The sequence below is a fragment of the Camelus bactrianus genome, chromosome 4 (assembly GCF_048773025.1).
Source record: "Camelus bactrianus isolate YW-2024 breed Bactrian camel chromosome 4, ASM4877302v1, whole genome shotgun sequence".
Classification (NCBI taxonomy): domain Eukaryota; kingdom Metazoa; phylum Chordata; class Mammalia; order Artiodactyla; family Camelidae; genus Camelus; species Camelus bactrianus.
Window position 1 is genome coordinate 50,426,813 of NC_133542.1, and position 26,827 is coordinate 50,453,639.

At 38.6% G+C, this 26,827-nt stretch overlaps 1 protein-coding gene across 5 annotated transcripts in view; it reads left to right on the plus strand.

Annotated features, from left to right (window-relative positions):
• Positions 1-2,561: 2,561 nt before the first annotated feature.
• PLPPR1 (phospholipid phosphatase related 1) overlaps positions 2,562-26,827 on the plus strand; it is a 486,000-nt gene continuing 461,734 nt past the window's right edge. For all 5 annotated transcript variants that reach the window (XM_074361920.1, XM_074361916.1, XM_074361919.1 and 2 more), the window contains exons 1-2: positions 2,562-2,651; positions 11,943-12,087. The gene's annotated coding sequence lies outside the window, so the exon portion shown is untranslated. The remainder of the gene's footprint in view (positions 2,652-11,942; positions 12,088-26,827) is intronic.

Genomic DNA, 26,827 nt, shown 5'->3' on the forward strand with positions numbered 1-26,827 from the left:
GTCATAGTAAACAAGATTAAGGTTGCATCAAAGGAAATTCAGACATATATTTGAAAAGAAAAGTAGTCGCAGTGTTCCCATGGCTTATAAATTTTAGAGTGAGAGATTTAGAACTCCTCTGATTGTGGCTGTGCTGATTTTTCTCCTCGCTCTTCCCTATGTGTACAGTCCACTCTGCACACTGATAGCTCAGTATCTGTTAGGCTATAGTTATACTGTGAGAGACACTTCAGGGAGGTTAGCATAGTGTAACTGTTCTCCCACACTGATTCTGACCACCTGCTTCTGCCATTCTACGCTGCAGCCAAAGCAATCTTTGTAAGGTAGATAAGCTAATCACCCTCGTTATTGGTTTCCCGTTGCACTCAGAATAAAACTCACATTTTTTAGCTTGGCTTATAAAGCCTTGGATGGTTCACCTTCTGCCTGTCTTCTTTTCTTTCTTTTGCTTCAGACATAGTGTTCCCTGCTGGAACACAGACTTCCAGAAAATCAGGACAGTATCTTTATTTGTGTACCACTTTCTACCTGGCACACAGAAAAACTCAATATACATTCATTGACTGAATAAATAAATAGCTACCAGAGATATCTCTTATTGAGGCCCATTTCTCTAGCTTAAAAAAAATTAAAGTCCTAAAGTTTCTCTGACTCATTTATATACATCCTCTATTCTTGCTATTCACTGGTAATTATAGTCTATAAGTTTGTCTCGAGCACTGAATTAGTGAATACTGTGTAATTGCTCCTAAGGGAAATACAGGGTTAGGTTCCTGTGAGCCTTTGGTCACAGCATTTTTGTCAACTGATCAATATAGAACCTTGTTTTATGTATTTCTATTTAAAGACACTTTATTTAATATCATTGTTGATTTATTAACGTTGAACTCACAGCCAGCAGCACTATACCTCATGCCTGCACAAAGCTTATGTAACACATGTATTTTCTCCATCAGACATACCAGAGCCTTCTTGCATTTAGGAACACTAGATGGCACCCAGCACTATGTTTGGAGCTCACGGAACGTCCCCAATTAAAAGCACAAAGATGTGAAAAACATGGCACTAAATAAACCATGAAAGGGACATTCGTTTACAGTAGGAGAGCTGAAACAAGAAGGAAGAATGTTGCCTTGTTCAACCTCAGCTGAGAAAGAGAGCATTGGCAACTCAAAACGTTCTCCACTTTTCAAATGTCAGTGAAATGAGACCACAAGAGTATTGATTTTGGGGTTACAAATGAATTTTGGCAAGTAGACAAATTTGCAAATATGAAATCCAAGAATATGTATAACAAAATATATACTATGTAAATACATTTTACATATATTTATATGTAAATAAATATATAAAATGCATACTAACACAGTTGTTACTGTCTTATACATAGTGTTGCACTACTTGACATTATACTGTATGCATGTCAATCAGCATATTCCAAATTGTGTCCCCAGACCAATGTTGTATGTGTGTTTGTTGGGTTATAAGGATTCTTTGGGAAGTCAGTTTGTGGAATGCTGATGTCAAGAAATCCTCTATGTCTGCATTTGAAAAAAGTCAGTGCCTCAGATTCTTATATAGTTATGCTTTGACAGGAACAGGTTAACATGTGCCAAAATAGAGGCTATCGTCAGTCTCCCTTTGACACTTTTATCTTTTGCCTGTCTTTTGTTACTTTGCTTTTCCAAGCTCTCACAGCCCATTACACTGTATCTCATTGGATGGGGCACAATTTGATCTTTTGGACAAACATTGATAAATACGATTGAGCACAGTTAGGGTTGCATGTTTTTCTCATGTTTTCTCATGTATTGCACAGATTTTACATGTAGCTTCCACCCGAAAAGGTGCCATGTAAAAGTTTAGTAAATACCTCAGTGCAGTCGGTGCTTCAGCCTTGTTCATCAAGTTCATCAAATCTTGCATTCCTACTGGCCTTGTTCTGGGCTTTCTCATGCCCCATCTCTCTAGGCATCTAACAGGAGCTTAACTTAACAAGAAACCATGGCTGTCCTCAATTGGAATAATTTCAAAATCTCTCATCAGATGGCTCTTTTGGAAATGTCAACAATTTCTAAACTGTCAATGCAACAATATAAACAATGCTACATACACTGTTAATCATGGAAGTAATTTCTAGTTTCAGTAAAACAGACCCCAGGGAAGTGTGTGGTGACATGTTTTTTACTTGAGATCACTGAAGACTCAACGACAGCTGGTGTCTGTCCACAGCCTGGCATTGACTTGTCTCACTTCCTGAGGCCTAAGCATTATAGATTACATCTGGTAGTTAAAACACTATTTGATAATGAGTGCAGTATCATTTTGAGTACATACATATCTGCCAGTGAATATGTATAATTTTTGCTTTTAGAATTTATATGCTCTCCCTGCGCCTATATTTTTCCTTTTACTTTTGAATTAGGAAAAAGCCCAACCACTCTAGCCAAGAATATCCTCATGGTATGGTTTTTATGTGCTTTGTTTAGTATTCTATAATAATTAAAGAAGCAAAACCTAATAGGTGATGTGCATGGTAATTGTGCTGTTCTGATTTTGTTTTTCTTATATTATGCAGTAAATCCAGACACTATGAAAAACAAACTGCAGATTCAAAAGTTGAGAAGATAATGATAAAGAGAAAACTCCCTGTAAGTACCATAGCATATAACCCAAACTACAACCAGAGACAAAGCCTTGGCCTTAATACTTTTGTCATTAAATGAGCATGAAAGTAGATAAACTTAGGCAAGATTAAAAAGTAAACAACAAACTCTATAAAGAGTTCTTATAAATCAATATGAAAAAATACAATATCCCAGAAGAAAAATGGATCAAAGGAGTGTTGTCAAGAAGAAGGCCCAGGTGCAAACAATTTTGGGGTTCCCAGGAAGGGAAGACTAGATTAAAATTTTTCAGATGGTATTATTTGGAGAAGGTAATTGAGAGGATGTGACCGCTGGTTGGGCCCCAAGCTGGACGTGGGCAATCAGAGTCTCCTCACCCCTCTCCTGTCCTTGGAAGGTCCAGTTCCACCCACCGTTCCCATGTGGGAGCCTTTTCAAGGATGTAGCCTTGGGAAAGTGATGTGTTGCTGAGACCATCTGGACAGTGTACGTGACTGAACCCAAGGCTTCCATATAAACTTTAAGTTTCTGGTAGGCAATGGGGAGATCTACTTGTCTTACAGCCGCCTAAGACAAGTCTCATGAGTGAGTTCCCTTGCTCTTTTTTTAAAAATTCTTATTTTTTATGGAAGTGTAGTCAGTTTACAATGTTAGTTTCATGTGTAGGGCAAACTGAATCAGTTATACACACATATATATATGTGTATACACACACACACACACACACACACACACACACACACACACACTTTTTCAGATTCTTTTTCATTATGGTTCACTACAGGAAGTTGAATATAGTTCCCTGTGCTATACAGTAACACCTTGTTGTTTATCTGTTTTATACATAGTGGTGTGTACCTCCCACTATCAGTCTGGAGTGCTCTGCCTCTTCTGTCTCTGCTTGCCTTCTGAGTACAGGGCCAGTTTGCAAACCAATGTGTATTTGCCTTGGGACCCTTGACCATCAGGACTTCGTAATTTGCCAGTCTTCTTCCCTCTCTCCTGCTCTGGTAAATGATAGGAAAAGGCAGTTTATGAAGGGACTATTACAGATGCCAGTAGATCTAATAGATGTTCATACTTAATAATAAACAAAATGCAAAATAATATGATACTGATCTGCCAAATTTGCCAATCCTGCCAAATTGACAAAAATATAAAAGGATAATGTCCAGAAGGACAGGGGTGTAGGGAAATGTTTTTGGCAGTGCAAGCTGATTGAGCTTTTTCAAAGGACTGTGGGCACTTTGCATCATGAATCTCTTTTTGTCCATCAACTTCACTTGCAGGATTTAAGCCTGAAGAAATTAGGGATATGTACAAAGGTAGATAAACAGGGATTTTCTTGTAGCATTTATAAGAAGGGAAAATAGGTTACTGTACAGTGATAAAACATACTCATTGCTGTCCTTACCAGCATTTCTTAGATCCATGGCATTGTACTAAGTAAATGTAATATCCCACCCCTGGAGTCAGTATTTTAAAAAAATGTAGCATGAAAAAGTTATAATAAGTTATCAAAGAGCACATGGTTAAGAATTAATAAAGGTTAAATGCAACCCCAGTCTTAATCAACTACTATAATAAATGTTCTCTGTCACTGAATAAGTGGCATAAGGAAATATTTATATAATGTATTGCTATATGAAAAAAATCAGGCTATATTCAGTTTCTCTAATGGGTGTGGGACTATGCAGATGTTCTGATATTTTTGCTTAATTACGTCTTTCTAGGAATTAGTCTATTTAATTTATGATTTCAAATGTATTGGCATAGAGTTGTTAATAATAGCTACTTATATTTTAATGTCTCTAGACACTGTAGTTGATGTCCCTTTTTACTTCTTTTTTTGCCTTTTTTTGGTCTTGGCAACGGTTTGTTAATATTATTAGGATTTGCAATGAACCAGCTTTTTGCTTTGTTGATTCTCTCATTTTTTTTTTATTTAATTAATTTCTAATCTTTATTTTTTTCTCTTTGGATTTAATCGATGTCCTTTTTTCTCTTTCTAACTTCTTAAGACAAGTGCTGAAATAATTGAGTTTTAGCCTTTCTCACTTTTTGACATTTTAAAATTATTTATTTCTTTATTGGGGGGGCAGGTAATTAGGCTTATTTATTTACCTATTTTATTTTAATGGAGGTCCTGGGAATTGAAGCCAGAACCTGTGTGTGCTAAGCATGCACTCTGCCACTGAGCTATACCCTCCCCCCTCACCTTTCTCATTTTTAAAATAGGCACATTTGAGACCATAAATGTCCTTTCAAGTGTAGCTCTAGTGCTTCATCTGCAAACATGCATATGGAATTTTTAAAAATTGTCATTTACTTCATTATCTTCTTTAACCCATGAGCTATTGAGAAGGGTGGTGGTTCATTTCCAAACATATGGGGATTTTATAGTTATCTATTTGGTATTAATTATTACTTAATTTCTCTGTGGTTAGTCAGGACATAACCAGTATTACTTAAATCTTTTGAAATTTGTTGAAACTTGGTTTTGGCTCAGATTTTGGACAGTTTGGTAAATGTTCTGTGGTATTTGAAAAGAAGGTATAATTGATCCTAGTGGAGTGCACTGTTCTGTCTGTATCTGTCCATTAGGGTCATGTGTTAATCTTGCTCAGATCTACATTCTTACTGATGGTATATTTGTTTTTTCTATCAGTTACTGAGAAGGATGTGTCAAAGTCTCTAACCATGATGTGGATTTTTCTGTCTCCTCTTTTATTTCTGCCAGTTTTTTGCTGTATATGTTTTTAGAGTAAGTTTGTTAGATTCATACCAATTTAGACTTACTGTATTTTCCCTTTAGATCTGCTCTTTTATCGTCATAAACATCCCTCTTTATGTCTGTGGAGTAATGCTTCCTGCCTTAAAGTCTGCTCTGTCCTGTAGAAGTGACAGCACACCAGTTTTCTATTGGTTAGTCTTTGCGTGGCATATATAATGTTTCCATCCTTTTGCTCTCCACCTCATTTATTTAGGGTGTATCTTTTCTATGTGATCAAGTTGCTTATTTTTAATCTGACAGTCTGACAACCTTTCCTTTAAATTATGTATTTGATCTATTCATGTTCAATGTATTATTGATGTATTTGGGTTTAAACTTATCATCTTAATACTTACTTGTCCTACTAGTTTATACTCTTCTTTCCCCCTCCTTTCTAGCCCTTTTTTTTTGTATTTAATTATATAAAATGTGTTATCAGTATACATAATTTTTCACATGCTTATTTTAATTCAACAGTAGATTTCTGTCTGGTTCTGTCTTATGAAATACGGCATAATATTCCAAAGTACAAATATGCCAGTTTAGCAATTACCTTCTTAAAATTTTTTTGTTTTTGCTTTATTTCTTCAATAAAAATCCTCTTTCACATCTGGTTGTAAAAATATGTGAATATTTTTCTAAGAAAGATGCTTCAAAGAATTACTGGATCATGTGGTATGCGTACTTTGTATTTTGACAGCAATTCCAAATTGCCATTCAGTTTCCCTGTACCAGTCGGTGCCTGTCCCCTCCCCACCCCCAACAGTGTATAGGAGTTTCAATTTCCTAACAAACTCAGCAAGACTTGATATTATCAAACATTTGAAAGCCAGCATTCTGGTACATGAAAAATGGTTTAATCTGATTTCTCTGATTGCTAATAACATAAAAAATCTTATTCAATGTAGTATTACAATTTTTTTCTTTTTTGCCTTCCTTTTGATTAATCAAATACTTATTAAAGTATTGTATATCTTACTACTTTTACTAGTTCTGAATAATGCAAAAAGGATAGAGCAGCCCTTTCCTGCCTTATGTACTACTGATGTCAAGGTTATTAATGACGCATTTTAAGCTCCATATGGTGTTATTATTATTGTTATTATTGTGTAGTCAGTTTGACTTAGGTCTACTGACATACTTCACCCTTTCATTGTTCTACATTTTATTCTGCATCGTGATGCTTCTTTCTGGGATTATTTTCCTTCTCTTGAATTGTATTTCCATGAGTGTATTTGGGCTGATCACAAATCCTCTCAGCTTTTGTATTCAATGCATTTTGCCTTAAACTTTGAAGGATATTTTTGGAGGAGAGAGAGTTCTGTGTTGGGAAGTATTTCCTTTTAGCATTTTGAAGATTTCATTCCAGTATCTTCTTGCTTTTTTTCTTTCCTGTTGAGAAATCAGCTGATGGTTTTAGTGTTCTTTCAAGGGTAATGTATCTCTTTTCCTCTGGGTGACATTAAGGTTTTCTCTTTGTCTTTGTTTTTCAGCAGTTTGACCATGATGAGCTTAGGTGTGGTTTTCTTTTGTGTTTTTCCTTCTTGAAGTTTGTAGTACTTCTTGGTGTTTTGGTCACTTGGGGAAAAGTTTTGGCAGTACTGTGTCTCCAAATATTGCTTCCGCTTTATTCTCCTCTCTTATTCTTGCAACTTTCACCATATCCCATGTGTTTTTTGTGTTCATGTCTGTATTTTTTCCTTTTGATGCTCCATGCTTCAGCCCATGTGGTATCTTCTGATGTTTTACCCTGCTAATTGTCTCTTCACTTATATGTAATTGCCTATTAAGTCCATCTCTTATCAACTTATATTGTTTTATTTTTCAGCTCTAAACTTTTATTTTGATTTATTTTCTGTTTTCCAATTCTTTGCTGAAATTTTCCATAGGACATTAAAATGAGTGTATGTAATAAGATACTAGTAGCAGCATGTATTTTAATTGTTTAATGATATTATTATAACAATAATAAAAGATATATAAACCAGAACATCACACATAATCTCCTCACTAAACTTACCTTTTTTATTTCCCAGTCTGTGCCTTTGTTTCATATACAGATTAAGACAGTGTACATGTTAAGTGAATATTCATAGCATTGAATTTTAATGGTATATTTTGTAAAAAAAAATAACCTCCATATATTTTTTCTAATACCATATTTTAAATTCTGGTCTAACATCTTATTCTTTGCTTAGAATGATAAAGATTGGCAATGTATAGGTTTCTTGTTCTATCCACCAGGTATATATTTACTATGTCAAATAAAACGGTTAAGAAGATTAACATCACCAGAAGACGTATATGGTATCTTTCTACAGATGTTTTCCTTTTCAGATCAGAAGAGGCATTGGAGAATTTTGCTTCAGAATATTACATTTGACTTTGCCTGCCTTTAAAAGCTTACTTTCAACCTGGATAGATTACTCGCGCTCTTTGTTTGAAAGCTATTCATCAAACTCTAGATGTATTTCCCTTCCCAGAACAATTGCCTGTGTGTCATTAATGGTGGCAGTATTGATCTTTAATGATGGTAGACTCTGATGACTTGAAATCTTTTTGATGATATCTCTATTATCACTTATAAACTTTTAAAAAAGACAAATTATTAGTCAGGTTCACATTAATATTGGTAGATTTATAGGCATCTTGATGAAACTCATGGCAATATAAGAGGAAGCTAAATTTTAATTGCAGATTGCCCTTACAAATGGAAGAATTCCAAGATTTTTGGTAGTTAAGTGATTTAAGTAGTTGAAAATAGGAAATAAAAATGGACTTGTTCTCTGAAATAAAAAGTTTTAAACATTAGTGAACTGAAAGAGAGTCTTCTCTGAAAATGGTTCTAATAATTCTTGGTACATTAAAAACATCAGTCATATTATGAAAAAACATAGGAGTTAAACTACGCCAGATATCCACACCCTTGAAAACGTGGTGACTATAAATTATGTAGTGAATCTTATTTTCATAAAAGGCTGCAGAAAGGAACTCATAGAATGCCAGCTTTGAAAACTTACTTAGAGGTCATAGAACCTTAGCCTCTCATTTTCTAGATGAGACTCAAGGTGTTATTCCAGACATCAAGGTGGTGGGCAGTGTCATGGTAACTCCCAGAACAGGGGTTGGCCTAGAGCACATGTTCTATAAATGTTAGTTTCTTTTCCTTTTTGCCTAGAACCCAGAAACCTAGTTTCCCCCTTCTTGGGATCATTATAATTTGTTAGTTGTATTAATTAATCATCTAACCTGTAGTAAAAAGCAACCTCCAGTGACTCTCTCTCTGTCTCTGTCTCTGTCTCTCTCTCTCGCCTTCTGAGATGGCTCACACTCTGTCTATGGAGTGTGTTAAAAAAAAAAAGAAAAAGAAAGGAAAAGAAAAGAAAAAAGCAACCCCCAAATCTCAGTGGCAAATGACAATAAGGATTCCTGTCTTTGTCTCCTTGCATGTACTCTGTGGGTGGGCTGAAGATCTCCCCCTCTAGCTGTAGGTCGCCTGCGGCTGCAGCTGGGGCTGGGGCTCTGTTCCATATGGCTCTTTCCCATGAGCCTTCATTTTGGAACCCAGGCTAATGGAGCATCCCATCTAGGATATGCTGTTCTGCAGTTAGAGACTAAAAAGCAAGAGCAGCCCTCTTCAAGAAGCTCTTACTTGGAGAGAGCGCACTGTCGTATCTGCTGACATTCACTGGCCAGTCAAGTCCATGGCTGCGTCTGACAACATGCAGCAAGATGTGCTCCTTTTGCAGGAGTCATGGTGAACAACGAAGATGTGTAAGTCTTGCAGGGTAGGGAGCAAATAGTTGTCAATAATAATATGAACTATCACACAACTGACAAATCTTTTACTCTGGTACCTTAATTGGGTCTACTATTCTTTCTCAATTCCACATTGGCAGAAATGCAAGATATTGGCTCTTGCTTCATTTTCTGTGGCTCAGTTGAATTCTGGTTTTTTCACAGGGCAGATCACTTTTTGGTTACTCAGGAAGAATGTTTTCAAAGCTGCAACAGAAATCGAGAATCAGTTGATTTTCCTTTGAATCAAATTGTTCTTACTAAACTTGAGGATGTTTATTTTCTAAAAAAAAAAAAAGCTTGATGGAAGGGGGACATGGTGTGCAGGAGACTTGTCTTTTATCTTCTGAAGGAAGACTTGCAAGGCCTTCAACTTAATCCTTAGAGAAAGTTTAAACTTTAGGTGGTTAAGTATTACTGGTGGTAATCATATAAAGATGAAAAGCCATGGAAAGAAAGGGTATGTTTTCCATAAGTTCTTTTAAAAATGTTTTAAAGCTCAATTTAACAATCAGTGGGGTCTTAACCATCCCTCACGAGCCTTCTTTAAAATTTATTTTTAAGAACAGGAAGGCTCTGTATAAAGTCGGGGAAAGGAATGGAGAAGAGAGGGGAATGGGCTGTTTAGAGTTTACTAGATTTCACCTACACTTCAACAATGCATTTGAACTTCACATCAATCCTTTAATGGATAGATGGGTGAAGACAGGAGGGACAGTGAGAGAAAGGGAGAAGGGTCACCTTTCTTCTGCCAGAGAATTAGATGATCTCTCCAGATTCTTAGCATTACAATCTGTTCACCTATCTAGTGAGTGGTAAGTATATTCACTTGCAAATTCTTTCCCAAGAGCAGAAAGAATACAACTTAGAAAGTTATAAAAGGGACTATAAGAAGAAGTCTTCTTGCCAAGGTCCCTCAGGCATCCAGTTCCCTTCCAAGGAGGCAATCTGCGTTGTCTGTTTCTAGAATATTTTAGGCATTTACAAGTAAATACATTTAACTAGATATTTCTGCCTTTTGTGTACAAAATATGTCTATTCTACACTTAGCCTTCACTTAAAATGTTTTAGAGATCATTTCAAACAAATGTATAATGAGTCCCCTCCCCTTACCCTCATACCCTCTTTTTATTTTGTTGTTGTTTTTTTAAGGCAGCTTGGGTCTTAACTTTGTAAAGATATTCCATAAGCTGCAAAGTAGTAGTGCATCTTTTCTTTCTGGAAATGTACATTAAGTCTTCTGAATTCTCAGAATGGTGCCACCCAGAGGACACTTAACAGGGGACCTCGGGGGTCTTACCAGTTTGTAACTTACATGTAATTGTTACTGTGGCTAACTCCTGCTTGTTTCTTCAGGGTGATAAACAGCAAGACCCTCAGGAATGCTCCTCCGGCTTCCTTTGTGAGATCACACACCAGGGAAGGGGGAGGACCTGTACCGCAGCACCAGGGGAGAGTTTCCCTGAGCAGCGGTCCAGGAAGTGGTAGCTCCAAAAAGGAAAGGAGAGCAGGCGAAGGGTGAGCCGGGCTCAGAGGTGAAGAAGGCAGATGCAGGGAGGGTGATGATAGGGCAGGCAGCTAACTAAAGCCAGAGTCCTTCTGCCTCCCTTGTACGCTCACCTTTACCGCATGCGTTATCATTATGAGTGGTCCTTCAGAAGACCACACTGGTAGAAAGAGAATGTGCTGTGATTTTAAATGTAAATTGGAAACGTGCATCTGATCAGAGTGCTGTTGAAAGGAGAATCACATCAAATTATAGGGTATGAAACGGGAAGTCATTTGAGTGAATTGCCTGTTAAATGTCAGCTATGACCTAACGTTTTCCTTCATGTATAAAGGCAGTGCTACCCCTTTGCTGTGGCAGGGCTCTTTGCTCCCTCTCTCTTGCTTTGTCCCCTGTGCCACCAGCTGGGGTGAAGGGTTGGGTGGAAGTCATGAAACACAGTGACCCTGAAGAGTCTTTCCAAGAACTGACCCTGGCCATGGCTTCATTAGTACCTTGTCTGGCGTTGTCCTGAGATTAATCAGCCTCAGGCAATAATCTGATAGTTTAATAATTGTATCATGCTTATTTCCATAATACTCAGGAGTATGGGTTATTATTAAAGAATGTGTACAATGTATAACTGAATAACTTTGCTGTACACTTGAAACTTGTCAATCAATTACATTTCAAAAAAAATTAAAAAAATAATGTATACAATTTTTTCTCTTAATTGTCCTAGGTAGAACTTTTATGGATGGCAAATAGTGGTATAAACAGTTAAAATGAGATTTTCAAGGCTGAATAACATATTCAGTGCAGATGAAAGAATTTTATTATATCCCATTTAGTCTGAGGTTTTGAAAATACCTTTGCTTTAGAAGAGGTTGCATGTGCTAGTAAGCGGGCACGAGCATCCTTGATGCTTGTTTGCACTGATCACCTATCTACTTAATGACTTAAAGGTACCACTCAGGAGCTATAGGTAAATTACCCTTAGCTTCTCATGCTTTCAGCTCAACAGACCTTCTTCTGAACTTGTCTTTTGTGTAACATCCAGGAAATACACATTTTGCTGAGCTGTGTCCTCCAGACCTAATTGCAAATACCATGGCACGTTGTGAAAATCCTGCAGGCACTAGGTGGTGGACTTCAGAGTCTCAGTGAACTTTGGTGTAACTGGACTGGCTTTCTGAGCTTTCATGTCTGCCCCTCCCACAGCCTCTCCAACTTTATTTTCTCGCTCAACTCCCTGCAGCTGGACTCCTGAAAGCCCAGGACTGTTCCAGCCCCCAAGCCGGTTCCACTGAGGGCATGGGAAGCAGTCGCCTCAGCCTCTCTGTTTTGTGAAACTTGGAATGAAAGCTTGCTTCAGACCAGACCTTGGACGTGTCTTCCCTGAGGTGGGTTTCTCCAGCAGGTTATCTACTCTCACCCATATTTTATGCCCAAGTGAATGAGGAACCACAGGATCTCAGTCTGGTATCTCTTTGTTGGCTTTGTGTTGTTACTTTTGCTCCATGCCTGAGTGCTTTGAAATTTGTGTGTGACTGTAATATAGCCAAGTGGGTTGAGCGTTTGGGTGCTGGAGTGCTAGTGATGTAATTCTAAATTCTGGGTCTGCAGTTTACTTGCAGAGTGACCTCGGGAAAGTTATCAGTCTCTCTACAAGGGTCTGCTTTCCTCATCTATAAAATGGCGATAAGAATAGTATCTCCCTTGGGATGTTGAAGATTAAGGGAAATGATTCGTGTCACACGCTCAGCACCCAGTGATAGCTCAGTAAGAGTTAGTTGTTATTATGACTGGGATGTTGATTGTTTTTCCCAAACAGCACAGGTAGGTTTGACTCTAAAGCTCCTTATGGCTAGAGACTATGAGAGGTCCACCTGGCGTGTTAGTTCATGTTTGTTAAATTACCAAATAATGGAAATGTTCTTGTTACACCGTTAGCTTGGAAATTAGAGGCTCCACTAAACATGAGCTCATAATCTAAAAGTACAAAACACACATGGGAGCAATTCACCTGGAGTAAGAATCACCAGAAACAACAATCAGCAGCACTAGGATTTCAAGAATTTGAATGATACAGTTATTATCATTAAGATGCTCTTTTAAAAAAGAGTGGAATAGAGAACATGAGAAAAAATATGTGCTCATAGGATAGTAATTTTTTTACAACCTGCTTTTTCCCCACTTACGGTTTCCTCAGAATCATTTTATCATCTTTAGAGAGCACATGGCCGGAACATGGTCAGCTTATCACTTCAGCATCACATAAACAAGAGAAAGGAGAAACACACTCATATGCTGCCCTTTTATGCATGGTGGCTCCACCCACGAGCAAATATGGTCTGATATGTGTCCTGGAATATGACTTAGAATTACCCCTCTTTGGAGAGACTGGGGTGGGGGCAGGGTTCAGAGCAAGGGTGTGAGGAGGGTTAGGGGAGGTAAGAGAGATGCTGAAAAAAGGCTGTCTTCTCCTAAAACACTGCAACATCAGAGAATGTGCTTGGGGGAAAAATGATTTCATTGGATGGTTTAATTTTAATGAATTTACTCTTGCTGTTTATATTGTAATTATGTTAATTAAAAAACAATTTCAAAGTGCATTTCAGTAATGAAGACCCTGACCTGCTTATGTGATGATTAAAAATGAAATGATCTATAATCCCCATTTGTGGAAGTCCTCAGCAGTGCTTAATTTGAGAACTGAAAATAATGAATGTTTGCCAGCTTGTGGCAACACGAGAAAACGTCATGTGTGAACACTGAGCAGCATTGGCTGCTGTGTGTTCCTTGCCAGCCTGGGGCTTCTGCTCCTCCTCTCCCATGTTGCTGACTTGGTTTTTGATCCCTCAGTAGAGAAAAGGCACTGTGCTGTTGATGTCGCATTTCTAGTCTGCTTGGAGGTTTAGGAATGCTCCCTTATCCCTTAGGAATTCAGAGGTATGCCAGCTTCTTCCTGCTGAGGGCGGTCTGCCCCTCCAGGTGGACAGGATCTAAAAGGCTTAGGCTAGCTCCTGAGTGTGATCCACAGGAAATAGTCCTTTATGTCACAAACCCTGGAGATGGAGGCTGCCCTGAGCTGCTGCCTCACATTTGCTTTTCTATCCAAGTCTCTAGCCAGCTGGCTCTTGCCCGTTTGATTTTTCAGGTAAGAGTCAGTCTATATATCCCCATCTCTGGAGGCCGAACATCAGACTCTCCAAGGGGTCTCCTTAAAGCCCCTCTATTTTGATTTGCAGTGGTGGGGGAAACACCCCTCAGTTTACTACCCTGGCAGCAGGGTCAGATCTCTTGATGCACCAACAGCTTTCTCCAAAATCTCATCTTTGACTTCTGAGCCTTTTATATCCTGGATAGAGCTGAGGGGGTAGGAAACAGATAACTTTTTTAAATTGAACTTTTTATTTTGACATAGTTACAAATGCACACGCAATTGTAAGAAATAATCCAGAGAGAGCCCATGTACCCTTTACCTTGTTTCCCGCAATGGTAAAAGCTTCTAAAACTATAGTATAGTATCACAGAGTTCTGACATGAGCAGAGTCAAGATCCAGTGACGTTCCATCCTGACAAGATCCTCTGGCTGGAAAGCAAAGGCTCTTGGGAGCTTTTTAGTCTGAGCCCATTGGTGTTTCTGGGTTGCTGGCTTCTACAGCCTCTGCTCTGGGATTAATGAGGCAAAAAGAAAAGCCAGGAAACTTACCACCGTGTTACTCCCTAGCTGGTCTGTCATCTTCTCTGCCCCTTTCATCTGTTATATATATATAATACCCAGGGATTTTAGTTGCACTTAGTGGGGAATTTAGGGAAAAGTATGTCACCTCCGTCTTCCCAGAAGTGGAAATCTATGTAACTGTTCCTCCCCACCTCCCCAAACAAACAACTTTTTATTGAGGTATAGTTGATTACAATGTTGTGTTAGTTTCAGGTGTACAGCAAAATGATTTAGTTTTATATATATATATTTCAGTTTCTTTTCCATTATAGGTTATTATAAGATTGAATATAATTCTCTGTGTTATACAGTAGGGCCTTTTTTAAAAAAAATCAATTTTATATATAGTAGTGTGTATCTGTTCATCCCAAATTCCCAATTTATTCCCCCCCCCCCCATTTACCCTTTGGGAACCATAAGTTTGTTTTCTATGTCTGTGAGTCTATTTCTGTTTTGTAAATAAGTTCATTTGTATCATTTTTTTAGATTCCACATATAAGTGATATTATATTCATCTTTCTCTGACTTCACTTAATGTGATAATCTCTAGGTCCATCCATGTTGCTGCAAATGGCATTATTTCATTCTTTCTTATGGCTGAGTAGTATTCCATTGTATTTATATATCACATCTGTATGCCTTCATCTGTCGATGGATATTTAGGTTGCTTCCATGTCTTGGCTATTGTAAATATTGCTGCTGTGAGCATTGGGGTGCATTATCTTTTTGAATTAGCATTTTTCTCTCTTCTGGATATGTGTCAGGGGTGGATTGCTGAATCATATGGTAAGTCTATTTTTAGTTTTTTAAGGAACCTCTATACTGGTTGCATTAAACTACATTCCACCAACAGTGTAGGAGGGTTCCCTTTTCTTCACACCCTCTCCAGCATTTATTATTTGTAGACTTTATCATGATGGCCATTCTGACTGGTGTGAGGTGGTACCTCATTGTAGTTTTGATTTTATGTAACTGTTTTTTGATCACATTTTTTGCAAGTTCTCAGCATAGCTTTGTACTTCACTTGGAATGTGATATTAATTGTCTTGGTGCCTCAACTAAAATTTCCTATTAGCATTTAACTGTATACATGTGAAGAAGAAAGGGTTATAAAATACATTCTCAACAATTATGATTATGAAAAGTACCTGGGTTTTCATTGTTTTAGTAACAGTATGTAAACATGTTCCTAGATGATTCTTTCTTCTGGCTCTAGAGAGAACATTCTGGAAAGGTAGGTCTTGGGAAAATTATTAAAGAAGTGACTAAATTCCACTAAATTGTTGAAAACATGAATATTGTTATTATGCATTCTCTTTCACTTGTTACAACTAACTAGAGAGCTATATATTACTTTTGGTAACGTGGCAGTCAGAGGATAGTATAGATAGTGGTGGTCTGGAGTCAGCTTGTACCGGCTTGTGAGAGGTGATTGTCTTCAGGAATTCTGCAAGGTAATAAACAGCCATTATTAAAAATGAAAATCTAAAATTTCAATAAATTATTTTAAAACAAAGGTAACCAATACTCAAAATTGACCACATCCTAGTTTTTTTTTTTTAACTACATTTTACTATTATCTATGTTCTTGAGATTATTTGCATTTCTTGTATGTGTGGTGGAAATACTGTATAATGGCTTCCTACTGTGGATGTCTTTCCAACTCTGTGTTCAGTGATGTCGCATTGGTAGCTTGAAATCAGCCTTGATGGGAGTATTTACACCACAGAAATTGGAAAATATTACAAATCAAGGTTTTCCCCGGGAAAGCCTGTTGTTAAACATTTTGTAGAATACCACTGAGTATAAGCCATTTTCCCAGATTCTCTTTCCTTGAAGATAACTGTTTTTATTCTCCAAGAACATTCTCCTCTCTCGGGAGCCTTTGAATTTCCAGACATAAATTACTTGCATTTTATATAATGCATTAGCAAGATAAGAGCAAGTATTTCTTCAACCCTCACAATCCACGGTGGGAAACAGATATGTTTCCTGTTATCCTGCCTTTCGAGGAGCCTTGAGGATGGAGCCGATGCTATGTTCAGATTAACTATGTGAGCAGAAGAGTTGGGGGGAGGGGGAGGACAAATGACTTGTTTTTCCAATACAGCTGCTCCAGCTATTGTCTCTAATTACACTCCTGCTGGGCTGATAAGGAAACTGGCTTCTCTCAGCTGTGAGGAGCTGCCACACCACCAAGCCTAATATTTCTTTCTGGGTTTAAGTAATGTCTTGTGTGCTAAGCAACATAGACATGAATTATTTTTTGAGGATCGTGATTGGCTACGTTTCTACTATGCTTAGGCCCGTAATTTTCTTTAAGCTACATCGTGTCCATTTGGAAGTTTACCTATTGCCTTTACTGAGGCAGGCGATTTTAGTGGTTAAAGCGTAGATGCATTTTTTTCAGCTTTTTAACATTCTCCTTATTCATATGTCTTTTTATTCGGCATTTAAACAGTAGGCTGATACCTTCTTGAAGACGTGACTGATACTATCTTGGTGCCTTTCCAGTTTGGCCAGAATTCACCCGGGCTGTTCTGAATATCCCCAGAATGTGAACCCAAAGCAAAGATATATAATGTTGAGACCATGTGCCTTTCAATATTTTCTTTTTTTCTGGTAGGGAAAAAAAGGTAGCAAGATTGCACATTTTGGTCTTTTACCTCTGCTGTCCTTTGTGGTAAATGGCCAAATACCAAAGCAAAAAAGCAATCTAGAAAAGACATGCGTGTGTGACCCCCATGCCAGGGGAGTATGACCTGGAGAAAAGGTACAATGATGCTCTACTTACGAGCTGCAGGGTAGAAATCCTGAAGCAATGTAAGCACCTGGTGATTTCATCTATTAAAGTGTTTTCAATTTAGAATCTACCAAATTGATTAAAAAGCCCTGTTCTCTATTAGAGTACTCGAGAATAACCTATGCACAATTGGGCATGAAGTGATGAAACATTTTATGTGGGGTTTTAAATGGCATTTCATAGGAAATGTCACTGCCTCTGTGTTTCTGTCCAATGAGGATGTCGTTTTAACTGTCTATACTCTTCATGTCAAAGGGCCTTTGCAATATGCTAATCCAGCTGCCTGAGCTCAGCTACAGAGCAGGGGACATCAGGGACAAGAGAGCCCACTGCAGGGCACTCAGGGTGAGAGCCAGGGAGCTCCAGCACCAAACAGCCATGCACAGCAACCCCCAGCATCTGCAGGAGGGAAGCCAAGGCGTATGTGTAAGACTTAAGATATGGTAAAATCAGTCCTCTGAATAAATCCTTAACTGAGGACTCCAGTCTTAATAAGAAGAGCCCTGAAGTAAACATAAGACACGCAGACATCCCAGCAGAGGACAGCTAGGTGGGTGGGAGCCACATATACTAAGGCAATCAGAAGGGGATCCAGAGAGAACCATCTGAGAAAGTCTGGCCAGTTTCTGGCCTTTCTCGTTACTTCAGGCTAGTGTGGTGGTGAAGTGTGTGGGCTCAGGGGTCAGAACACCAGATTTATATTCTGGGTCTGTCATGTAATAACCATTTGACCTTGTGTTTCTCAAACTCAGTTATCTGTAAAATATAATTAATGATAGCACACCTCGTGTCAAGCTCTTAGCAAAGCTTCTGGAGCCTAGTAATTTCTCCCTAAATGTAGCTGCATAAATGCTGATGCAATTATATTAATATTAGTTCCATAGTGATACGAGACCTCTATCAGAATCCACTTAGTATTTTTTATGGCTTTTGTTGTATTAGTATAGTTAGTGAACTGTATCCTGTTCTCATTACAAAATGAGGGTTCAGTGGGTAGGAAATAGCTCAGTGGCAGAGCGCATGCTCAGCATACATGAGGTCCTGGGTTCAATTCCCAGTACCTCTATTAGAAAAATGCAAAATGAGGTTTCAGGAATTCCCCCAAAACCCTTTTGTCCTCTTCATGCTGTTCCTAAGCAGAGAATCCTGAGGGTGCTACTCTACGCTGATACCTAGTTCAGGTGGACCCTACCTGGCTATTGGACTGAGCAGCATGAAAACCAGAGCCAAATAAGCAGCCCCCTTGCAGAATGCAGGCTGAACTGAGTCTGCTTTTGTCTGAATTTGCTACCAGTTAACTTGGTTTATATATTATGTGCCCCTCATGTGTGGTGGGGCCACATGAGGATACAGGTGACAGAGCAAGGCTACTCTCCTCCCCACTCACTCATTAATCATTTGTGGAGTCATGAATTGATTGATTCACTCATTCATTTATTAATTGAACTATGGTGATTGACTGCCTTGAATGCATCTGTCACGGCACCAATCTCATAATCCTTATTTTCAAGGACTTCACATCCAGCAGTGGAGACAGAAAAAGTAAGCAGGAAAATCAAATATACTTGTTGGGAATAACAGTAGTGAAGACATTTTATACTAATGACTAGGTGAGAGTGGCTCATAATTGCAATGACAGGTCTTGGGGAAAAGTTTCACTCATATGACAGATGTTTATTTAATACCTACTATGTGCCAGACAGTTTTTAAAGAACCGGGCACATGGCAATGAAAAAGGTAAGGCCCCTGCTGTCATAACTTCTACATGATCCTGGGGGGAAACAGACTAAACAGTAAAAGAAAAAATATCAGATAGGAATATACACTATGCAAGTAATTAAAATTCAAATTAAAAGAATGGAGGTGTTTGGGGGGGATGATTGGGTGTCTATTTTATATAGGGTAGTCAGGAAAGACTCAGGGAGGAGGTTACATTTGAGATGAGACTTAAAGTCTTAGAAAGAAAATCAGCTGGAAAGTATTTTTCACAGAGGGAAAAGCTGTTAGAAGTGTCCCAATGCAAAATGGAGATTGGCATGTTCAAAAGAAAGGCAGCGTGGCTGTCACATGGCAAGCCAGGTGTGGGACAAGGATGGAGAGTTAGGAAGAGGCAAGAAAGCCAGGAAGGCTCTGAAAGCCAGCAAAAGAGATTGCCTGTCATTCTACATGCAACGAGATGTCACTGATGGTTTTTAGGTAGGGGAGTGACATGGACTAATTTACATTATGAATGCACTTCCTGTTGCTATGTAGAGAATAGATCATTGGAGGTGGTGGCAGTATTCTGTGTGAGAGAGGGTGGTGGCTTGAATTGCAGAGGAAGTGGTAGATGGGGAGATGTAAATGCATTTGGGTGTGTTTTGGAGATTATAAGATTTGATTAGAGGCTGAATGTGTCAAATGAGAATAAAAATGAATGCAAGATAAACTCTTAGGTTTTTGGCATGAGCAACTGATGGTGCAGTTTACTGTGAGGAAAACACCTGGGACAGGAACAGCATGGTTTTTTGGGGGGGGAAGGGCAGAGCAGATGTTGGTGTGGGATGAGGTGGGGAAATTAGGGGTTCCCAGCTGGTGGTGTGGAGTTTGAGATCTCTTAGATGCACAAGAAGGAACATCCTTTGTCTACTCATGGGACTGGCATAGCAACTGGCATGTTCAGTCAGGTCAATAACAATATTTGGATAAGAGAATGAATGAATGAAGTAGATGATGTCCTGCTCTGTTACATCCTCACTGTCATCAGATGCTGCTGCATCACACACAGGGAGCACAGAAAGATACAGACTAGTTCAGCAAGTCACACATTCAGGCAAAAACAGGCTTAGAGAAGCCTGCATTTTGTAAAGGGGCTGCCACTTGTTTTTTTGTTTGTTTGCTTTTTCCCCACAACTAGTAATCTGGATGTACGAATAAGGAATCTAGGGGAGAGGTCAGATTTGCTGAGAAAGAGTTGGTAGTCTTGGAGTACAGATAGTTTTTTAAGCCACAGGATGCCTTTGGGTTCCTTTGGAAGAACATATAGATGGAGAAAAGAATGGGGCCTGGATTAGTGTCCTATTGCGACTACTACACACTTAGTAGCTTAAAATAACACAAACATATTATTTTATGGTTCTGGAGGTCAGAAGTCAAAGCTGGATCTCACTGGGCCAAAATCAAGGTTTTGGCTGAACTCTCTCTGGAGACTCTAGGGCAGAATCCATTCTGTCACTTTTCTAGCTTCTTGATGGAACCTGCTTTCATTGGCTTGTGGCTCCTTCCTCATATTCAGAGGGCATCACTCCAGCTTCTGTTTCCATTGTCACAACTTTTCCTGACTCTCTTGCTTCGTTTTTACCTTTATAAAGATTCTTGTGGTTTGATTGGGCCCATCTGGATAATCCAGGATAATCTCCCCATCTCAAGATCTTTAATCAGATCTGCAAAGTCCCCTTTGTCATCTAAGGTAAAATATTCACATGTTCTGGGGATTAGGATATGAACAACTTTGGAGGCCAGTATATTGCTACTGCCGGGCCCAAGACTGATCGCTGGAGGGCTCCTAGGAGGCTGAACAGAGATTTAGCAAAGAAGAAAAAGAGGAAGATCCCATGAGAAAGGAGGAAAACCAGGAGAATGTGGTGTCACAGTGTCACAGAAGCCAAAGGTAGACCATTTGACCAAAGAGGAAGTATAGTTGTTTTGGTTAGCTCTGAGTTTGGCTGTGAATAATGGAAAATCCTGTTACAGTGATATAGCCAAAGAATGGGTTTATTTTTGTCCTGTAGCAGTAAGTCTAGAAGAGGCCCTCTATGGCTGGAGTACTAGCCCCAGGTGCCTCTGTCGTCCTCCTGTGCTGCGTTTGATGTATGGTTTCCTTTATCACATTTCCAAGATGGTGGCTGCATCTCTAGGCTTTGAGTTTGCCTTTCAGTCAGAAGAGTGGGAAAGCGTAAAGAGCAAAGGTCAAAGGGTAAAAGGTCAGCTAAGTGGGGTTCCTTTTTGAAAAACTTCTTCAGAAGCTCCTTTCAGTCACTTCTGCCTATGTCTCATTGGCCAGGTTACATGGCCATCTCTAGCAGAGTGAGAGGAGTCTGTTGGCCAGGAAGTGGGAAGAGTGAACATCAGGTAGGCAGTTAATGTCTGCTGCTGTCATGTTTGTTAATATAGAACTTTTGTGAAAAAAAAATGCATTAAGTGATCTTTCATTTAAGATCACTTCTCCCAAAGGGATTAGGGCTTTAAAAATAGATTTAACTCCTTTTTAGAGAACTTTGATGGTTGGTGTTCTCTACCCTTCATAGGAACTCTTGTAGCATTTGATTTATACACTTACGAAGCTTTTTCCTTCCATCTTAGAATTTCCTCTCAGAGGTGATTTAATTCCATTTCCTTTTGTTCACTCTTCTGGAGAGACGAAGTAATAGGAGTGAGAATCAATCGTCTGGACCCTTGAAATAGTTTGAAGTAGCAGTCCTCCAGTGAATTAGTGGAAAACAGCACTGAGAGGTAAAACATAGGTGTAATTCTGTCAGAGCTTCTTGGGGACACTGGTGAAATACAAAGTGAGGGAAAGCACACTCTGCTTTTATGGGAAAGAATTGGTTGAGTAAATTTTCATACAAATTGAAGAGGGTGTTATCTATGGTCTTTATTGATGAGGATGGAAATTGGAATACATAAAAATGGAAATGAAATAAATACTTCAAAAGACTGCAGAAAGATGACTTCAAGGCAGGAGCAAATTGTTGGCTGTGTTGAAGTGTCACCCCCAGGAGGAGGGGGAGAAGAGAACAGGGTGCTCCAGCGAAGGCCCTTCTGTGCCTGAATTAATGGAAGTTGCCATGTGTCAGCCTCTTTTGACAGTTGGTGTTTTTCTGGGTTAGTGGGTTTTACCTCCTGTACGTGCTCATTGGCAGGATGAAGGCTAGTATTGAGCAACCGTTATAAAGGAGAAACATTTTTTTTTTCGAGAAACATTTTTAAATGTCATCTTTTGGTGAATTTTCCTAGTATGCCCTAAAAGGTGGAGACAAATATCCTTTGAAATCCATTTTATTTTCTTTTACAGGCTATTCTTGGCCAATCTCTCAGGCTAGAAAATTGCTACTTTCTCCTTCCCTCGCCACCAGGGATCCAAGCTGCAATTTTGGAACTTTAAAAAAATGTTTTCAAATGGTCCCCATAATCCCAGAAATTTCTTCCAGTCAGTATGTGTTACTCCCCCTCATTCCCCAACACACACACGCACGCATGCTGCTGAGTGCTGATTACGTTAATCCTGAATTGAAACTCCATGTTACACACACACACCCACACCCACCCACACACAGAGTTCCCTGTCAGAATGGAGTTGAGTGAACCTCTGCCAGGTAAAATGGCTGTCTCTTGTTAATGAGACTTGCCCACAGTTGATCCTAATTAGAAGGCCAATGAATAACTGATGCTTTGATTTTGGATTGATTTGATAGCAGAAGCGAAAATGCCTGAGTATTTGGAAATGTTAAAGGGCTTTAACCTTTAGTATTCTACGGACTGATTTTCATCACTGATCATATCTTCATGGCCCACAGAAGGTAGTATTTGAGTTGGTGCTGAGGGATTTTTGATACAAAGGAAGGGAAAAAGAGGATTGCAAGCTAAGGCCACAGTGTAAGTAGGGAGGCAAGACTTTGCATTACATACACAGCAAATGGCAGATAGTCTGATGAGGCTAGGGCATGTGGTTTGGGTAATATAATATTGTGATGGGACATGAAATTGGAGATATACTTTAGAATCATGTTTCGGAAGGTGTTGAATGCCAGACTATGGGGTTGAATTTTATTTGTTGGGCAAGAAGATTTGTGAAGAGGGAAATAGTCTGACCCATGCATTAGGAGGATAATTTATAAAATAACAGAAGTAATTTTAGGGTAAGAATCCTCATGTGTGTACAGAGTTCTGATGTTTACATAGCTTTTCCACCTACTTTAAAAAAACATGTGATCTGGTAGAATGAAGTACATGAGGAAAGCCCTTCGTGAGGTTTGGAATTCATGTCATGCAAAGTCTGTTTGAAATCACTGGAACAGACCCGCACTCTTTGAAGGGTTCTATATAGAAAGGGTCTCTACAGGAAAGGCATAAACCTGAGATTATTTCAACTCCTCCAAAAAAACCTTTAAATTTAACATGACAGAAAATCCAAGTAAGTAAAGAATAACTTACAGACACCAAAGGTTATCTCACAACGACAACCATTCTTAAAAATTTGTTGCATTACTTTCCATTCTTTTTGGTACACATATTCATCTGTCCACCCATTCACTCACTTACATAACAAATATTTATAGATTTGATGGTAGATTATATAAATATAAGACAAACATGATTCCTGTTCTTTTGGGGCTTATGGTTTAGTTAGTTTTTTTTTCTTTTACAAAGCTATTATCACATACTCACATCCTGTTTTTTATAATTAAACTTCTAAATGATTGTTACATCATATGCATTTGCTATATACCATTATAGACAAATCATTTGCATCATATTTTACCCTGTGGATACCATGTATTTTCTCCTACTGTTAGACATTTAGATGGCCCTCAGTGTTTTCGCTATTATAAACAACTTTGTTGTAAACAATATGCCTTCTTTTCCTACATTTTAGACTATTTCCTTAGAAGAGACTCCTATAAGAATTGTAGAGCCAAAGGGAATAATTGATAAGGCTTTTGATAATGGTTGTTGCTTAACAAAAAGTGCATAAACTTATTCTCTATTCAGCACTACAAGAATAAGTCCATCTCATAGCAACATCACTGCATTGGTCATTACTATGAAAAAAAATTAATTTGACTTGAGAAAAGGAGGCCAGTGTCCTGAATCTTCTTTAGAAAGGGCTATTAGATGACTCCAGTTGTCAGAAAATGCAAAGGCATATCTTATGCTGCTGTGAACTCCTTGTGACTGAAGGTGTGCCAGTCCAGACTATATAATCCTGTGACTATCAGTCTAGAATCACTTGGACATCTCAATTATTCCTATGGAATTCTGCTTCTCTTCTATGGCAGTGGTCCAAAGTGATCACTAATGAAAATGTGTTATTTTATTGATCATGGGGAGATGGTCATTTGACATGGAAACATGGAATATGTGTGAAAAAAAGGAATTTTAAATAATCCCAATTGAATATAATTAGAAGCAGCAAAGAGACACGTAAGAGTTGGTGAAGGGAAATACCACAAAGAGAAGCAGAAGCACCTTCAAAATCACAAAGGAAGCATACACGAATGCTTGGCAGTTCCAAGAGGCAGAACAGGTCACTGGGGCTTCGGATACAGATATGCCACCAGTATTAATTGCTTTGTTAGAAGAGAAATGGCCTAAAATTATATGAAGGAGGCTGGGCCCTAGAGGTACTAATGGCAGTGGAAATGGTTGCCATGACAACGGCAAGGAAAAGTCAACCAAAGAAATTACTAATACCAATGAGTGTAAATGTGTCTGACATTGAATAATGTGAGCCGATTCCTTGGCAGATTCTAACATTATTCTTGAACCTGAAAAAGAAAATGTTTCAGCATTTATCACGTGCAGGTTTCATTTTATGGATTCCACAGTAAGGGGTAACTAACTTTTTCTGAAGAGGTGGGCTTTGATTTTTAAAATAACTTTTATTATAATAATATCATAGGAATATGAAAGGGTATTTTCAAAAGGAAAAAAATTGCTTATCATCCTCCCTGTCAATACAACAGCTTGCCTTTTCCTTCTCTGCATCCAACTGCATTTTCACATATCTGTATTCTCAGTGTTCTGACAGCTTTGCATTCTGCTTTTATTATTTAACCTCATGTCTAAAGCATTTTCCAGATTTTAAAATCATCTTTGTAATTAAAAGTTAAAATTTCTATGCAGTGATTTATCAACTGCATTGTATCATTTACTTAACCATTTACCTGTTAGAAGGAATTTATTATTCACAAGTTGTGTTACTGGCAATGCAGAGGGAATAGGTAGAGTTCACATTAATATTACTGAAACTCTGGCTCTCGATTTTATGCAGAGTTCAGTTTGTGTTTGGGCCATGGTGCATTACAGAACACAGATATCTGCTAGCCGGAGGGTGGGAGGGGTCAGTAATTCTTGATTATCAGGTAGTGCCAACAATTAATAGGATAAGGAAGAGTGCTTTTCTCATTACGCCACATATTGCTTTATAATGCACATCTGCTCCCATACCCCGGGCTCTGCTGCAATCCTCCAGTGTTTTTCTGAAAGACCATTTCTTACCCCAAATGAATCTGTCAATAATCATTGTGGTAAAAGTGAAAAACCCAGCTAACATGATTGAAACACTTCCTCATAGTCTGTGGTGAGGAAAAGTAACTCTATATCACAGGAGACAATTGTCTCTTGCATTCACAGTAAATCAGGTGTCTTTTTCATCCTGTATTGGAAGGGTTTCTGCTTGGCCTCCTGTACTGTACCATTCATCTTGTTTTGTGTACATAATGGTGCTGTTGTCTCGGAATGACTGTGCCGGTGTTTCAGGTTGTTAGTGGAGCTGTTTCCTTCCAGGAGGATGCCTTCTGAACATAAGTCTATTCTATTGTCAGCCTGCATGATTAGCAAATCAAAGGGCAGCTCCATAAGTCACTATATAGAGATTCATCTTGAACTTGGGAAATTCGGTGCAAGCTTAATGCTCCAATGATGGATTAATAGCAGATTGAAAGTGGAAACAATTGTTATTCAAACAACTGTTTTGATGAACATTCAATTACTGAAGAGTTGTGCTAATTCAAATGAATTAAAGGATGTTGGTTTTGTGTAATTGTCATTAAAAATACATGATGAAGAATTATAAATTAGCATTTTGTGTTCCCATAAGTTATCTGGCTGGAAGGAAGAATAGAACGATTTAAGGAGGTGAAGGAATAAGCAAGGAGTTGGGAGAGAAGGCTAAACACAGGAAAGCCAAGAAAGAAACAGGGTGTGGTAATTAATCCCAATTGCCAGACAACTCACTAAGGAAATTTTTTGGATACTTAGTTATTAGCAAACCACCTGGTGACAGGACAGTTCTGGGCTTTCTTCTATGTCCAGAGTTGCCAGGGGCAGCATTTGAGAATCAGATTAAATTTTTGCCGCTTAGTTTAAGGACACTTTGATGTGAAAGCATTCTTGGTTTATTTTCCTCGAATCAGAAAGGGCCAGTAAGGAAGAGTTTATTTTCTTGTGATGGGTGTATTCCTAATGTCTTTGCAAGGAAGCTAAAATCCCGGGAAAAGGGCATTCCACTTCACACTGCAAGAGGAACAAAAAGAGTGGAAAGGGACCTCAGAGATCTCAGACGAAAGGGTTGGAGGAAGGAGGGGTTAGCACAGTGACATTCAAACTTTGGCCCCAGCTCACGGTAACACATTTTCCATGGTGACCTAGTGTGGGTGTGCATAAGCACATAACAGCAAACTTATTATAAAACAATAATTATACTTACTATGCAAGACTGACATCTTTTCATCAAATGCATCACTACCACTAGTCTACTGATAAGACAACATACATTAGTTCATCTAATTTTGTCCTCACACAACCCCAAGGAGATATTAGGTTACTGTTTTCCAGATGAGGAAACAGGGCT